Consider the following 16,432-nt stretch of genomic DNA (forward strand, 5'->3'; position numbering starts at 1 on the left):
AGGTAAAGTTATTGAAAAGGCTGTCTATCTGTAACTTGAAACCAGGCTGTCAGTAAACAACATCCTGGACCCTCTACAATCTGGCTTTAAGAAACACCACAGCTGTGAAACAGCTCTCTTCCAAGTCTGCAACGATCTGCTCATGGCAAGGGACAGAGGGGAATGCTCCATCCGAATCCTGTTGGATCTCTCAGCGGCTTTTGATACAGTGGACCATGAAATCCTGCTTAACAGACTGCAGGAGTGCTGTGGCATCAGTGGATCAGTCCTCCAGTAGTTCAGATCATTCCTGACTGACAGAACACAGAGAGTATCCCTAGGACCTATAATGTCCAAACCTGCACCTCTACAATTCGGAGTGCCACAAGGATCTGTTTGCAATCTACATGTTGCCACTCGGTACACTTATCCAAAGACATGGCCTGACGTACCACTGCTACGCCGATGACACACAGCTCTACCTGTCCTTCAAACCTGGTGGAACAGACCCTACTCCAAAAATAAACTCTTGCTTAGCTGAGCTACAGGCATGGATGAATGATAACTGGTTGAAACTGAATGCTGACAAAACTGAGGTCTTTTTTGTCCAAAGCCAGCTCTCGCCATCAAAACAGCTCTATCCTAAAGCAACACCAATCAGGATTGGGAATTCAGACATAAACAGCTCCAACCTTGTGCGCAGCCTTGGCGTACTAATCGATGGGGAATTGAGTTTCAGAAACCAAATTTCATCTGTAGTTCAATCTTCCTACTTTAATTTGAAGAACATTGCAAAGATTAAACATCTGATTCCCCCAGAGGATCTTCCAACCCTAGTTCACGCCTTCATCACATCATGGCTGGACTACTGCAATGCCCTTATGCTGGCCTCCCCAAAAAGGACCTGCATCACCTGCAATTAGTGCAGAATGCTGCTGCCAGATTGCTAACAAACCAGCCTCGCCACTGTCACATTACACCGATCCTTCGCTCACTGCACTGGCTACCAGTAGAATGGAGAATACTCTTCAAGATTGGACTGCTGACATTCAAATCCCTGCACAATCTGGGTCCTGGATACATGAAGGACTTGCGGAAGCTGCACCACACCTCTCACAACCTCAGATCAGCAAGTTCTATAAACTTGGTCACTCCCAGAGTGCACCTCAAAAAATCTGGAGACAGAGCCTTCTGTCATGCTGCCCCTACTCTTTGGAACTCCCTGCCACACCCAGTAAAGACAGCACCATCCTTGGAGCTATTCAAATCCAGACTGAAAAGGCACCTGTTTAGCCTGGCATTTCCGGACTTATAAAATTTTTCCTCTGTACCACGATGGTCTGAGCCATGCTTATGCCCTTTGATTCCTACTGGAGAAAAGCGCTTTACAAATGTTATTTGTTGTTGTTGTTGTAGTAAAAACTAAAGATGACCTTTTTCTTTAAGACAATTTCAAACATTATTGGTATTAGGCAGCTTTAACGTATGGTTCTGTTAATGTTGGGACTATTGGGTTACTTTTTTTGCATCACGACTGGGCAGGTTACAGTCATTGGCTCTTATTCAATAGACTTTTTCTCCTAAGTTTTCTACTGGGAGATAAGTTTTAGCTTCAGTTGAAAATAACTTTTCAGCACTCTACAAATGAAAAAGTACCAACAAGTAGGTGAAAAAGTACTGTCAAAATTATTCTGAGTATTTTCTTGCTTGCAGGTGGCTTAAAGGGAATTTTACTGATTTGTTGGGAAAATGTCACCTAGAAGAAAATTTCAGAGAAAAGGTGAAATGAATAATGGCCATTTAACCTACTATGAATTCTTTATAAATGGGAGAAGCTTGAGGCTAGCATGAGATCATGTGTCAGCAGACTGACCAGTTTTCTACAGCCACACACATCTTTTATTGCCGACTTTTTAACTAACTCTTTTGTTATTATTGTTTTTAAACATTTTGTTTACCATAATTTTTGGAGTATAAGATGCTCTTTTTCTCTACCAAAAGTGGGGAGAAAAAGTGACTGTGTCTTATAGTTTAAGTAATACAATTCAGACTGGTGCCTGTATGATGCAGCATCTGTGGCTGCTGCCATCAGACCTTAATTTAACTACAGGGTGCCCTGTTTGGTGCCGACAGTCTCGCAGTCAAGACCGCTGCTCCTATTGGGACCAGTCAATGCACTTGCTGATTAGCAGTGACCTGCAGTGATTGGCCCCATTGAGAGCCGTGGTCCGGCCCCCGAGACACCAGTTAACAGAAATCACGTGGGGTGTTTGTGGCCCTGTCTGTGTCCTCTGTTTGCCTTTCTGTCCCATTTGTGTCCTTCATTCCCCTTCCTGTCCCTGCATGTGCCCCCGTTCCCTTTTCTGCCCCCGCATGGGTCCATCCTTTCCTTTTGTGTCCTTGCATGGATCCCTGTTCCCCTTTCTGTCCCCACATGTGTCCCAATTCCCCTTTGTGTCCTCATATGCTTCTCCACTAACCTCCACCCCATGCAAGTAGCTGCAGATGCATCTCTTACCTGACCCAAGGGCGCCCGCAGCGATCACTGGCTTTTCCTCTCGGTCACTCTTCCCCCTAGTGCTGGCATTTCGTTGTTGCATCATTATGCATACGACTGGCACTAGAGGGAGGAGTGAGCGAGATCACCGTGGGAGAATGGGGACACAAAGACAACAGAAAGGGGAAACAAACGGGAACAGACTGGGGACACAAAGGGGAACAGGGGACACAAAGGGGACAGAAAAGGAAATGGAGGAAAGAAAGGGGAATGGAGTGCACAAAGGGGACAGAAAACAGAACGGAGGGCAAAAAAGGGACACAAAGGGGAATGGAGGACATAAGGGGGAAACAAAGGGGAACAGAAGACACATGTGAGTCAGAAAGGGAATGGAGGACACACAGGGGAATAGGGAAAAAATGAAGGGACAAAAAGGGGAACAGAAGACAAATGCAGGGACACAAAGGGGGAGGAAGCAGGACACAGGGGGACACAAAGGGGAGCAAATGAGGACAGGGAACACAATGAAGGACACATAGAGGACAATACAAATCACAGGGGGACACAAAGAAGCAATGCACAGGGCACAAGGAAGACAATTGAGGACACAAGAGGGATAAAGTCAGACACATGAAGGACACATGAGGACACAAGGGGGGCAGAGGGGGACTGAGGATTCAAGGAGGACATTGGGGGACAGAGGTGGACACAGGAGGACATAATAATTGGGGGAAAAAATCCACAAGATGCCCCTACACCAAGGATGCACCAGGTTTAGTATATTTTTTTTCCCTGGCTTTTGTCCTCTAAACCTAGGTGCACCTTATGGTCAGGAGCATCTTATTGTCTGAAAAATATGGTTAACAAAAAGAAAAAGAAACAGCAGCTACGCAAGCCTTTTGAATATCTTACTTCTCATGCAGGCTGGAATTGCCCAGGATGGCATAACCCATAAGTATGGTGCTCCACTGCTTTAAATGACAACTGAAGTGAAAGTAGAGTTGGGCCGAACCTCCGATTTTAGGTCCGCGAACCAGGTTCGCGAACTTCCGCGTAAGGTTCGGTTTGCTGAAAAGTTCACGAACCGCAATAGACTTCAATGGGGATGCGAACTTTGAAAAAAAAAATTATGCTGTCCACAAAAGTGATGGAAAAGATGTTTCAAGGGGTCTAACACCTGGACCCCCAGGTGGAGGAGTGGGATACATGCCAAAAGTCCCCGGGAAAAATCTGGATTTGACGCAAAGCAGCATTTTAAGGGCAGAAATCACATTGAATGCTAAATGACAGGCCTAAAGTGCTTTAAAACATCTTGCATGTGTATACATCAATCAGGTAGTGTAATTAAGGTACTGCTTCACAATGACACACCAAACTCACCGTGTAACGCACTGCAAACAGCTGTTTGTGTAGTGACGGCCGTGCTGGACTGGTGCGCACCATGGCGAGAGTGCAGTGGTGGGTTCACTGAACAGGAATACAGTGGTGTGTTCACTGAACAGAACAGGTATGCAGTGGCGGGTTCACTGAACAGAACAGGTATGCAGTGGTGGGTTCACTGAACAGGTATGCAGTGGTGGGTTCACTGAACAGGTATGCAGTGGCAGGTTCACTGAACAGGTATACAGTGGCGGGTTCACTGAACAGAACAGGTATGCAGTGGTGGGTTCACTAAACAGAACAGGTATGCAGTGGTGGGTTCACAGAACAGGTATGCAGTGGCAGGTTCACAGAACAGGTATACAGTGGCGGGTTCACTGAACAGAACAGGTATACAGTGGCAGGTTCACTGAACAGAACTGGTATACAGTGGCGGGTTCACTGAACAGAACAGGTATACAGTGGCAGGTTCACTGAACAGAACAGGTATACAGTGGCGGGTTCACTGAACACAACAGGTATGCAGTGGCGGGTTCACTGAACACAACAGGTATGCAGTGGTGGGTTCACTGAACAGGTATGCAGTGGTGGGTTCACAGAACAGGTATGCAGTGGCAGGTTCACTGAACAGGTATGCAGTGGTGGGTTCACTGAACAGGTATGCAGTGGTGGGTTCACTGAACAGGTATGCAGTGGTGGGTTCACAGTACAGGTATGCAGTGGTGGGTTCACAGAACAGGTATGCAGTGGCAGGTTCACTGAACAGGTATGCAGGTATCCAGTGGGCTCACTGAACAGAACAGGTATGGTGGGCTCACTGAACAGAACAGGTATGCAGCCAGGAACAAGCTAAGCCTAACTAATCTTTCCCTATGAGAGACAGTCTGCAGCAGCTCGCCCTACTCTCACTAACGCAGGCACACGAGTGAGCTTAATGGCCGCCGCTGCCTGCCTTTTATTAGGGGGGAAGTGGCTCCAGGGGCTAGTGTAGCCTAATTGGCTACACTGGGCCTGCTGACTGTGATGTAGAGGGTCAAAGTTGACCCTCATGGCGCATTATGGGGCGAACCGAACTTCCGCAAAACTTCGCCTGCGGGACGCGAACGCGAACCACTGAAGTTCGCATGGAACCATTCGCAGGTGAACCGTTCGGCCCAACTCTAAGTGAAAGATATATGGAGGCTGCCATATTTATTTCCTTTTAAACAATGTCAGTAGCCTGGCAGCCATGCTGATCTATTCGGCTGCTGTAGTGTCTGAATCACATCACAAACAAGCAGCTAATTCAGCTAATTTTGTCAGATGACAATAATATCAGAAAAGTCTGATCTGCTGCATGCTTGTTCAGGGTATGTGGCTAAAAACATTAGAGATAGAGGATAATCAGGATAGCCAGGCAACTGGTATTGCTGAAAAGGAAATAAATATGGCAGCCTCCATATCACTCTCGCTTAAGTTGTCCTTTTATTGTACCAGCTGACAGGGCTCTAGCTGTTGAGATGAGCCCGCCGAATATTAAAAAGACGGAGAACGAGAATGGATGCGAAATTATTTTGTGTAATAGCCCTCTCTTTTAAAGGATACCACAGCCCACAGGCTGTGGTAAAATAAATGCAGCATGTGTAGGGGAAAAAAAAGGACATACTCACCGCTCCCCTGGCTCCCAGACGTCGGGTCCCGCTCGTCTGCTACAGCTCCCGGTACCGGCCGACTCATCTGACCCCTGACCTGGACATACTGCACTGCGCATGCGCAATATGTCCAATCATCTTCCCTTCTGCCGTCGCATCATGACGGCAGAAGATCGGACACTCCCCCGCCTCCTCCCTGCCCAGCGTGTGTGCTCCACTAATCAAGCTAGCGTGACATGCTAGCTGGAGTCACGCTGGGAGCGGCGATTTGGAGAGAGAGTGGAGGGGGAGTGAGTTGGGATGGACGGGAAGCGGGCACTTTCATAATAAGTGCCGGCTTCCCGTCCATCCCAACTCACTCCCCCTCCACTCTCTCTCCAAATCGCCGCTCCCAGCGTGACTCCAGCTAGCATGTCACGCTAGCTTGATTAGTGGAGCGCACACACTGGGCAGGGAGGAGGCGGGGGAGTGTCCGATCTTCTGCCGTCATGATGCGACGGCAGAAGGGAAGATGATTGGACATACTGCGCATGCGCAGTGCAGTATGTCCGGGTCAGGGGTCAGATGAGTCGGCCGGTACCGGGAGCTGTAGCAGACGAGTGGGACCCGACGGCTGGGAGCCAGGGGAGCGGTGAGTATGTCCTTTTTTTTCCCCTACACATGCTGCATTTATTTTACCACAGCCTGTGGGCTGTGGTATCCTTTAAGAAGGCAAAATTGTTCTTTACAGTGTTTTCATAGAGGACTTAAGATTAATTTTATTCTTCTTGTTTATGGGTCTTCCTAACATAACTGGATAGCCAATGCCACCCTTACCTTTACATAAGGTTTTAATAAAGATAAACTATTAATATGTCTATCCTCATGACCAAAAAAAGGGTTGATCATAGAGAGATCTGTCTCTTGGTAGATCTTCCCATCGTCTGATGTATGGGCACCTTTTAATGTATTGGCAACATTTCAATATCTGAACATACCAAATAAGAAATAGATGCAGAAATCCAACTTTTAATTTAGTTTTGTCATGTTTTATGCATTTTCCATTCAGTACAGTATATTAAAAGTGCACCAAATGAACATAATCTGTAAATACTGGCATTGAAAAGAAATGTTTTTTTTTTTTCTTGGATTTTCAGAATGATCCTGGCCAGTGCATGCATTGCAAATTCTACATGCTGTTGAAACAATTATCAACCACATAAAATGCATTACTGGAATGTCTTGAAACCAAGGACCACATTGTATATTTCAAATTCTTATTTCTCTGCTCTGACCTTGACCCATGGCAGAAACTTAGTATGTAGTAATACTGTGGTTTGCGGTGACATTGACCACAAAATTGAATCTTCTCTGTGGCAAAAAGCCAGACATTTACTTACCAGGCCAGCTAATGGTATGGTGGATGATAACAGATAGGAGGGTGTCTAGATTACATGTTTGCAAAATATAAAGTTTGTATTAAGCATTACCACCACCTGTGTAGAGAGTAAATGCCCACTATGTTATTACTGAAGCTACATTTATAATAATGCATTATTGAAATGTATTTATAAATAGTGAACAAGATAATAAAAATATTTTATGTATACGGTATCTCAAAAAAGTGAGTACACCTCTCACATTTTTGTAAATACTTTATTTTATCTTTTCGTGGGAAAATACTGAAGATGGGACAATTTGATGCAAAGTAAAGTAGTCAGTGTACAGCTTGTACAACAGTGTAAATGTGTTGCCCCATCAACATAACTAAACACACAGCCATTAACATATAAACAACTGGAAACAAAAGCGAGTACACCCCCAAGTGAAGAATGTTAATATTCTGCCAGAGTGTCAATATTTTGGTGGTACCCACCATTATTACCCAGCACTGCCTAACTCTCTTGGGCATGGGGGTGACTAGAGCTTCACAGGTTGCCCCTAGAATCTTCTTCCTTTCTTCCATGACAAAGCTGGTGGATGAGACCATTGCACTCCTCCACCTTTTTGTTTAAAGATGCCCCACAGATTCTCAATAGGGTTTAAGTCTGGAGACATTTTTCAGTTTCTTTAGCAAGGCAGTGGTCATCTTAGATGTGTGTTTGAGGTCATTCTCAAGTTTGAATACTGCCAAGAGGCCCATATTCCAAAGTTAGGAGAGTATGCTCTGCTTCAGTATTTCACAGTACTTGTTACCATTCATGGTTCCCTCAACCAACTGTAGCTCCCTAGTTCCTGCAGCACTCATAGAGCCTCAAACTGTGATGATTACATTACCATGTAGGGAAGACACACTTGTCTTTGTACCTCTCACCTTGTTGCTGCTGCCATACAAGCTTGACACCCTCTGAAACAAATACGTTTATCTTGGTTTCATCAGACCATCAGATCACAGGTAATCCAGGTCCTTAGTCTGCTTGTCTTCAGCAAACGTTTTGTGGACTTTCTTATGCATCATCTTTAGAAGAGGATTCCTTCTGGGACGACAGCTATGCAGACCAATTTAATGCAATGTGCCAAATCCCAGCCAGGGCACTATCTGCAAAGAGTTTGTATGTTCTCTCCGTGTCTGCGTGGGTTTCCTCCAGGCACTCCAGTTTCCTCCCACATTCCAAAAACATACAGATAAGTTAATTGGCTCCCTCTAAAATTGGCCCTAGACTACAGTACTTACACTTCATAAGATAGACATATGGCAATGGTAGGGATTAGATTGTGAGCTCCTTTGAGGGACAGTTAGTGACAAGATATATATATATACACTGTACAGCGCTGCGTAATATGTCGGCGCTATGTAAATACTAAATAATAATAATAATATATGATCTAAGCAGTGACAGGTAGATCCACTACCCCTTAACGTCCTCGCCGCAGGGAGGGGGGCATCATGTAGCTAGCGCTAGGCTAGCTACATGATTTTAAAAAAATATTTAAAAATAACTGCTGCGCCGCCACCCTGGCACAGTTACTAGAACGCTAGGGTGCGTACACCCCTACAGCAATGTTGCCACCACTTATACATCTATTTGCAAAAGGCAACCTCTGGATATGACAATGAGCACATGCACTCAACTTCCTTGGTCGACCATAGTGAGGTTTGTCCTGCTCTCCACACTTTTATCTGAGGTTATCTGAGTTACCATAATCTTTCTATCAGCTCATATCTGCATTGTCAGCCTGAGACTGGTATATATTTCTACAGAATTCACCTTCACAGAGGGTCCAATTCAATCACTTATACAACTGGTGGTAAGGGTTAGTCAACCAATGAAGATCTGTCATTGGATATGATTGAAATGGCAAAAAAGTGGCATGAGAAAGTTATATTGCCTGCCCAGGAGAAACTAGTGTGTGCAATTTTTTTTCTTATTTTCACATTTTGGATCCACCCAAACTAAACATAGCCACTAAAGATAAGTGAAGAAGTTTTAGTAAGTCAGCTTAACTGACTCCAAATAGGGTAAATACAATAAAACAGGCATTCCCAGGTCCACATCATTTTCAATTAGGCAAAGGAAACTTGCAGTAAGTGTCCAAGCACACACTTGAGTGTTAGAGACACATCTCTGTCCAAGAGTTTTCCTACATTACCTACTAAGCACAACCACATGCCACTATCATTGCAAGAACTACAGCTACTTCTTCAAATCTATTATACCTATAGCTGTGTTTTTCATCTTTAACAGTACTTATACCCATCCCACTCTGTCTTACCTTTTGCTCATTGTGCCAGTGATCTATTCGCTACTTTGTTACTGAGTGTTTAACAGTCTTTGCATTTGCATCAAGAGAGTTGGTGCAGGTGTTAGATAAATATGTTTGCATTGTAGAGTGGGTATTATAACTCCTAGGGCATAGTATGAAGGATATTTCCATTGCAGGTTCCAATTCCAAATCAAGCACACTTTCTTTGGGGAATTATTAAATACAGGCAGCTAGTAATAGGCATAGCATGACAGAATGGACTTGATGGAACTGTGGCATAACTTAATAGAAAAATACTTCAAAGTTAACTATGCTTAACCACTTAGCCAGTTAGGATTTTTTAATGCCTAAATAGGCATCCTCAACAGGGAAAGCGATTATGGCCTGGTTAGCATAATAGTGGTATGTTAGGAGCTTTGAATATGCCACTTAAAGCACACTTGAATTGAACACAACCCAATAAAATAAACATATGACCTTAGTACATACCTCATGCAGATTCTATCTTCTAACTTCTTACATCCCTCTGGTGTCTTGTTCATCCTTTGCTCCACTCTTAAAGCCACCCAGCACCTCTGCTTTGAAAATAGGTCTGACCCCAGAAGGACGTCGAGGTCAGCACCTCTTCTTTGCCTAAATTGGGATGTAAAGGGAACATATGAAACCCCAGAGCAAGCTTAGAGTGGTTGGGTGGTGAAGGGATGGTCAAGAGTCACATTTTTCTACCAATGGCTATCAGGATAGGGGAAGTCGACATTGCACATCGGGTCAGGTATCCTTTCAGGTTAGTTACACTCTAAGTTCATAATTGTATTAGACTGTTGTCCTCCATTGTCTCAACACCTCTGTTCTCCTAAAACAATTTTTAGAAAAGCAGAAATGCCTAATATTGAAAAGTTATAAACAATGAGCAGTAGAATTAATTAGGACTTTGCATATAAGGATAGAAAAAAAAATATTACTGTGCTTTTCAATCCTTGTTTGTAGTGACAAGTTGGCAGATAAGTAATTCAACATCTAGATGTATGCATTGAACAACTCATTAAGGCAACACAGCTTAAAACAAAACAAAAAAAAAAAAACTAAGTGTCCCAATAGCATGTTTTGAGGTCTGTGGGTGTCTAACCTAGGTAGCCAGAATGACCAGAAACAGCCCAGTGAATTACTAAATAATATAGTCGACTTCTTGCCAAGATTTCCTTAAGAGTTGTATGTTTTTATAACTAAAAGGTAAAATGAATAGTTACTTGAATTGCTGTGACCCTTTGTATTGAATTTTACATATCTAAAGTAACACAGGGTGTAGAATAGTTAGTCTGTTAAATAATTCTGTTTGGCTCAGACATTTAATTCCTACGAAAACATTAAGAAATTATAGATAATATATTGCCTGTAGTATTAATCATAAACTTTTAAAGCTGTCTTAAACATTTCCTGTAGTCATTATGCAAATATGTGTGCTTTAATAATTTAATGGAGGAATGCATAAATAATTGGAATCACTGTTACAAACTTCAACTTTAATTGAATTCTATTAGACTAGACTGAAAAATGAGCTTGCTGATAAATGGCCAGAAGAAAATGTTAAATAGAAAATTCTTCTTTGAACAGACTATATCATAAAACGCAGCAAGTGAAGCAGCTAAAATAACTTTGTATTTAGCTATCTAGCATATCTTTTCTGTTTCATACCCAAATCCTGTTTTTACTATAATGCTATTAAAATTAGATTTTTACAATGTTTATCAATAAAGGGGGTCATACGTACTGCCTTGTCAAATGTTTTTTTGCTTTTGATTCTTTGACACTTTCTGTTTGTTTATAAAGAGAAACACATGTTCAGATTGTACAATGCATAAATAAAAAGGTCCAAATGACCCCCTTCCCAGCAATATAAAGACACAGAATAGAATAGATGGCGCTACACTCGGACCTTACCCCATTATTTTGTTTGACAGAAATTGTATGAATTCCTTCTGAATGTCATACGGTACCAGTAATCGGTGCTTTCTATACTCACAGAGTGGAACTCGACAGTGAAATCTACAGGAGGTGATAGTGATTGGCCACTGCCCTGTCCATGTGCTAAGTTGAGGTTTGGTAGCACCTTCAGTTTTCCTCTTGTATTGTGCTGTCCAAATATGTCTTCAATACCCGACCCACTACCTGTGCATTGGACCTCATCCCCTCCCCTCTATTTCCTTATCTCTGCTCTTCTTTCAACCCTGCAATAACATCGATTTTTAACCTGTACCATTCCTCTGCCGTTTTCTGTACTCCCTCAGATATTGGCCATATATTGGTTATATAATTATAACTTCAGTACTTAAAGGATTCCTTAGCACTAAATATATTTAAAAAAATGCCTACTGTGAGTGTGGGGAGTTGTGCAGAGGCTCCCCACACCTCCCGTGCCCTGGGGTCAACCTTCATTCTCAGCCAAATTGTCCTACTCTGTATCACTGGTCACTGTGGTCAGTGCCCTCTGACCAGGACATACTACACTGTGCATGGCAGTATGTCTGCTTGGGTGCTTTGCCACCATGGGTGCGCACTAACGTCATATGGGGTCGCCGGGGAGTGTGGTTGCAAGCACCCAAGCGGACATACTGCACAAGCGCTGTGTAGTATGTCCAGGTCAGAGGGCACTGACCTTGCTGACCAGCAATATAGAATAGGGAAAATTGGCACAGGATGGAGGGTTACGCAGTAAGTCTCTACACAACTTCACACACAGTAGGCATCTTTTTTTAAACCTATTTAGTGCTAAGGTATCATTTAAGAAAATTATTTAGATTACACAAACCTCTCCAGCTACCATCCTATTTCAATTTTACCATTAACATCCACACTGGAATATCATGTGCATGCAAAATGCAAAATAAAATTGCTCTTGTCTTACAGTCCAATCAAGAGAGAGAGCAGTATTTTTCTATCTTTTACCCTGCCATACACAGCATTGGTGTTCAGCATTCTCCTGATGGTGGTGGACACACTAACATTTGCCAATGTGAAAAAGGTCTTCAACTGCTTTAAAAGGTACAGGTTTGTAGCCTCTTGGACTTGCCTTGCCTTGTACTTCATCTTATGTTGGATAGTCACCTAGTTCTGGATAGGGTAAAAATGGACTTCAGTTCCCCACACTTGCACACAACCTGTCTGACTGTTGGTTGGGGGGAGTTAAAACTCTTTAGAGATGGTCTTGTAACATTTTCTAGCTTTATGGGAATGTGGTGTTTATCATTAGATTCCTTCTATCTCTTTCAGGCCCAATGTTTAATTAGAAAATTGGAAGCAATGGAAGGAACTCTTTGATCAGAGTATAATGATTTAGGCTTATCTCGCAATTGAGTCGGACCATGTGCGGCCAGAAGAAGCAGACTGTGTAGTGTCTGCTCCAATGGTCCGCCAAGGTCCGTGGCAGATGTATTTCCCCCATAGTCTATATGGGGGAATGCATCCGCCTGCCCGTGATTATTATCACGAACTGCACAAAAGTGTGGTCAACTTACTGCAACAGATCCCACGGATCCATTGCCCTGCCATTCACTGTCGATTTAGTGATTAGTGGAGAATGGACAATAAATGTTCATTCTCCGCTCAAGTGAGATCAGAGCCTTAGAGAAGTACATTATAACCAAAACTAACATATTTATCTTCTTTCTGCGATGATATAACCAAAAGTAAACCTCACAAAATGTTGTCATGGTTGTATAAGTTTAATAAAAATGTAGACTCTACATGTACAATGTAGATCAGGGCTTTTCAACCCTGTCCTCAAGTACCACCAACAGTGCATGTTTTGGGGAAATCCAAAGAGGTAGTTAATCAGCTCTTCTGAGACACTAATTACCTCACCTCACCTGTACATATTGATGGTTTTCTGCAAAACATGCACAGTGCGTGGTACTTGAGGACAGGCTTGAAAAGCCCTGGTGTAGATGACTGTGAGAAGGAATTGGGATATGATGGTGGGAGGGATGGCCTGGAGGAAAATCTTTAGAGTTAACTTGCCTCCAGGATCTCCAGCTTACTGATTCTTGCAATCTAAAATCATAATTAGGTAGTATTTGACCTCAGGTGTGAGTTGGAGAGGTAGCTATGGACTTGGCTTTATTTGCTGGTGCTGTGGAGCTATTTCTGTAGGATTTTCACCTGTATGGTGGTCATGCCTAGAGATACAGAAAATTTGGCATGATATTCAGGGCTTCCTCCAAAGCAATAAAGAACTAAAATTCAGGTTTGATAAACTGAATGCTGTGTTCAAGCTCGGAACCCCTACCCATGATAATAAGCGGATTTCTGTGTCCTCCTTAGTCACAAGGAAACCAATAGCCAAAAAGTGGAGGAACCCCGCCGTGGAAGCAGGAAATTTGGGCGCATGAGGCAAGTGGACAAAAAGGGCGCTGCCATTCACTCCCATAATAAATATTGTTTGATGGGCGCCGAACAGGAAAAAAGGGTGCCGGAGATTATTAACCTTTTCAAACAGCGCCCAGAGATTTTTAATGTTTTCTAACGGCGCTTGTGATGTTTTTTAAGTTTACAAAATGCACCCGTGACAAATAACGTTTACAAAAATACTAAACATATTTATCGTATTTAACTAAAACATTTTTTAAAATGTTATCCCTTACTGTTTGTAAAACATTATTATTCACAAAATAAAGTGATCAGTACGTAAATTAAATTGTAATATATTTTTTACAGTCACTATTTGTAAAACATTATTCTCCACACAATAAAGCGATCACTAAGGGGGGTTTTAGGGTGAGGCACCACCAGGGGGGTCTTAGGGTTAGGCACCACCAGGGGAGATTTAGGGTTAGATATCACCAGGGTGGTTTTAGGGTTAGGCACCACTAGAGGGGTCTTAGGGTTAGGCACCACCAGGGAAGATTTAGGATTAGGCACCACCAGTGGGGTCTTAGGGTTAGGCACCACCAGGAGAGAGTTAGGGTTAGGCACCATCAGGGGGGTCTTAGGGTTAGGCACCACCAGGGAGGTCTAAGGGTTAGGCATAGGTACAGGGAGGGTTCTGTGTGAGAGTAGGGTTAGGTCTAGTTGTAGAAAAATGTTAGTAGTATTTACTAATGTTTTACAATAGTTATTACAAACACACTTATATTTTTTTTCATCGTTATAAACATTATTTTCAGATTTTGTCATATGAAGAAACGATAAATGAAGGTTATTCACAATAATATGCAATTATAATGATTAAACATATATTATCTTTTTTTAACAAACGTAATTATAAGTTTCACTTTTAAAACAGGGAAGATTATTGTTTTCACAATTTGCAAATTCATATACATTATTAAATGTTTTTTAAATTGTAAAACATTATTTGTAAACAAATACAACACAATATTTTATATAAACGCTATTACCGCTTATTGTTTACACCCCGTGCCGTTTTTTCCCGACACCCTTTTTGCATGTATGCCCCCGCCATCTCCAATATGGCTGAGTGGCTAAACAGGATGAAGACCTTTGAGGAATGCAAATGGGGGAATGACTTAGAAGGTTTATATTAGTGATGAGCTGTATATCCATTGGCTTGGGATGTTGGAGCTGGAGCGAGAGGAACTGCTTCCCATTTTCTGTTTTTTCTTTTTTCTTTCTTCTCTTTTTTTTCTAGAGATGACCTGAACCTCCGATTTTCAGTTCTCGAACCGGGTCCGCGAACTTCCGTAAAAAGTTTGGTTCGTGCGAACTTTCGCGAACCACAATAGACTTCAATGGGAAAGCGAACTTTCAAAACTAGAAACACTTATGCTGGCCAGAAAAGTGATGGAAAATATGTTTCAAGGGGTCTAACACCTGGGGGGGGGGGGGGGGGGGGCATGACGGAGTAAGATAAATGCCAAAAGTCCCAGGGAAAAATCTGGATTTGACGCAAAACAGCGTTTTAAGGGCAGAAATCACATTGCATGCTAAATTGGAGGCCTGAAGTGCTTTAAAACATCTTGCATGTGTATACATCAATCAGGGAGTGTAATTAGACAGTACTGCTTCACACTGACACACCAAACTCACTGTGTAACGCACCGCAAACAGCTGTTTGTGTTGTGATGTCCGTGCTGGACTGGTGCACACCATGGTGAGATTGCTCTTCCTCAGTGATATCAGGTAATGTCTGACTGCCTTATCAACTTTCGATGGTTCTTTCTCTACCATTGTTAAAGCTTACATCTATTTTTTTAAATACTTGTTCTGCTTGCTATTCAGTACCTGCAATGAGAATATGTTATGGAGGGCTAGTCTGCCATTGTGAGTGATCACGGGTAATGGCCGGGGAATCAGGGTTCAATTCCGGTCGGAGTGGGAGCCTAAGAAACGGCTACCACCACCACACATCAAAGGAGGGCAGCAGGCACGCTGTGGGCAAAGGCGCAGGAATGGCTACCACACATCTAAGGAAGGCAGCAAGCATGGCATGCATGTCCCGAGGTAGTGACCAAAAATAACAATACAGGAGGAATTTTGAGGCCCTGCTGTATATGACACTGATCGACTTTACTACCTGTAAAGAGAATCTGCTATGGAGGGTGTGATGGACGAGCCGTGAGACCAGAAAACGCAATCGCAATCGGTTATCTGCACCGATTGTCGTTGCGTTACCAGATCAGAATCTTATGTCTAGGGGGGTAGCAGTCTGTCAACCTGGGTTCTTCTTTTGGTAAATCTAGCTTCATAGCTTCTTTTCATGAAGCCTTGTGCCTGTGACTTGTTAATTAGCATATGACTGGAATCTGGGCCTTAGCAGAGGTGACAGAGTTTGTCCAAGCTGATCTCATTTAGGTGTAAACACACCAAAAGTCCTTTTCTCCAGGAAGAGCCAAAGGAAGCTAGACGACCAGCCGACTAGCTGCCTCCAGCAGCAGCAGAAAAAAATGAATGTTGTATATGATTTTTTGCATATTTACGGAATATAGCATGCAGGATAATTACGAGAGTTGTATCATTGGGTTTGTGGCGTCTTGCCGGATCTTTTGATACCAGTCTTGAGGGGCACGGGGTGCTCTACAACCAAGTTATTAAACTTCTCAGGAACTGGACCCGCTGCCCTAATTACGGGTGATGTCATATTTTCTGTACTTTCTGACAATTATGAATCTGCTATCCACCTAAATATGAAATGTATCATTTATGGGTTACAGCATTTTATACGTTTATGCCTAAAACCTCTCTCAGAGGGAATTAACTGTCATTGGTGGGTAATGCAGAGGGGGCAGGCATTGCCTCGCCCCCAAAC

The sequence above is a fragment of the Hyperolius riggenbachi genome, chromosome 5, assembly GCF_040937935.1.
Source record: "Hyperolius riggenbachi isolate aHypRig1 chromosome 5, aHypRig1.pri, whole genome shotgun sequence".
Classification (NCBI taxonomy): Eukaryota; Metazoa; Chordata; class Amphibia; order Anura; family Hyperoliidae; genus Hyperolius; species Hyperolius riggenbachi.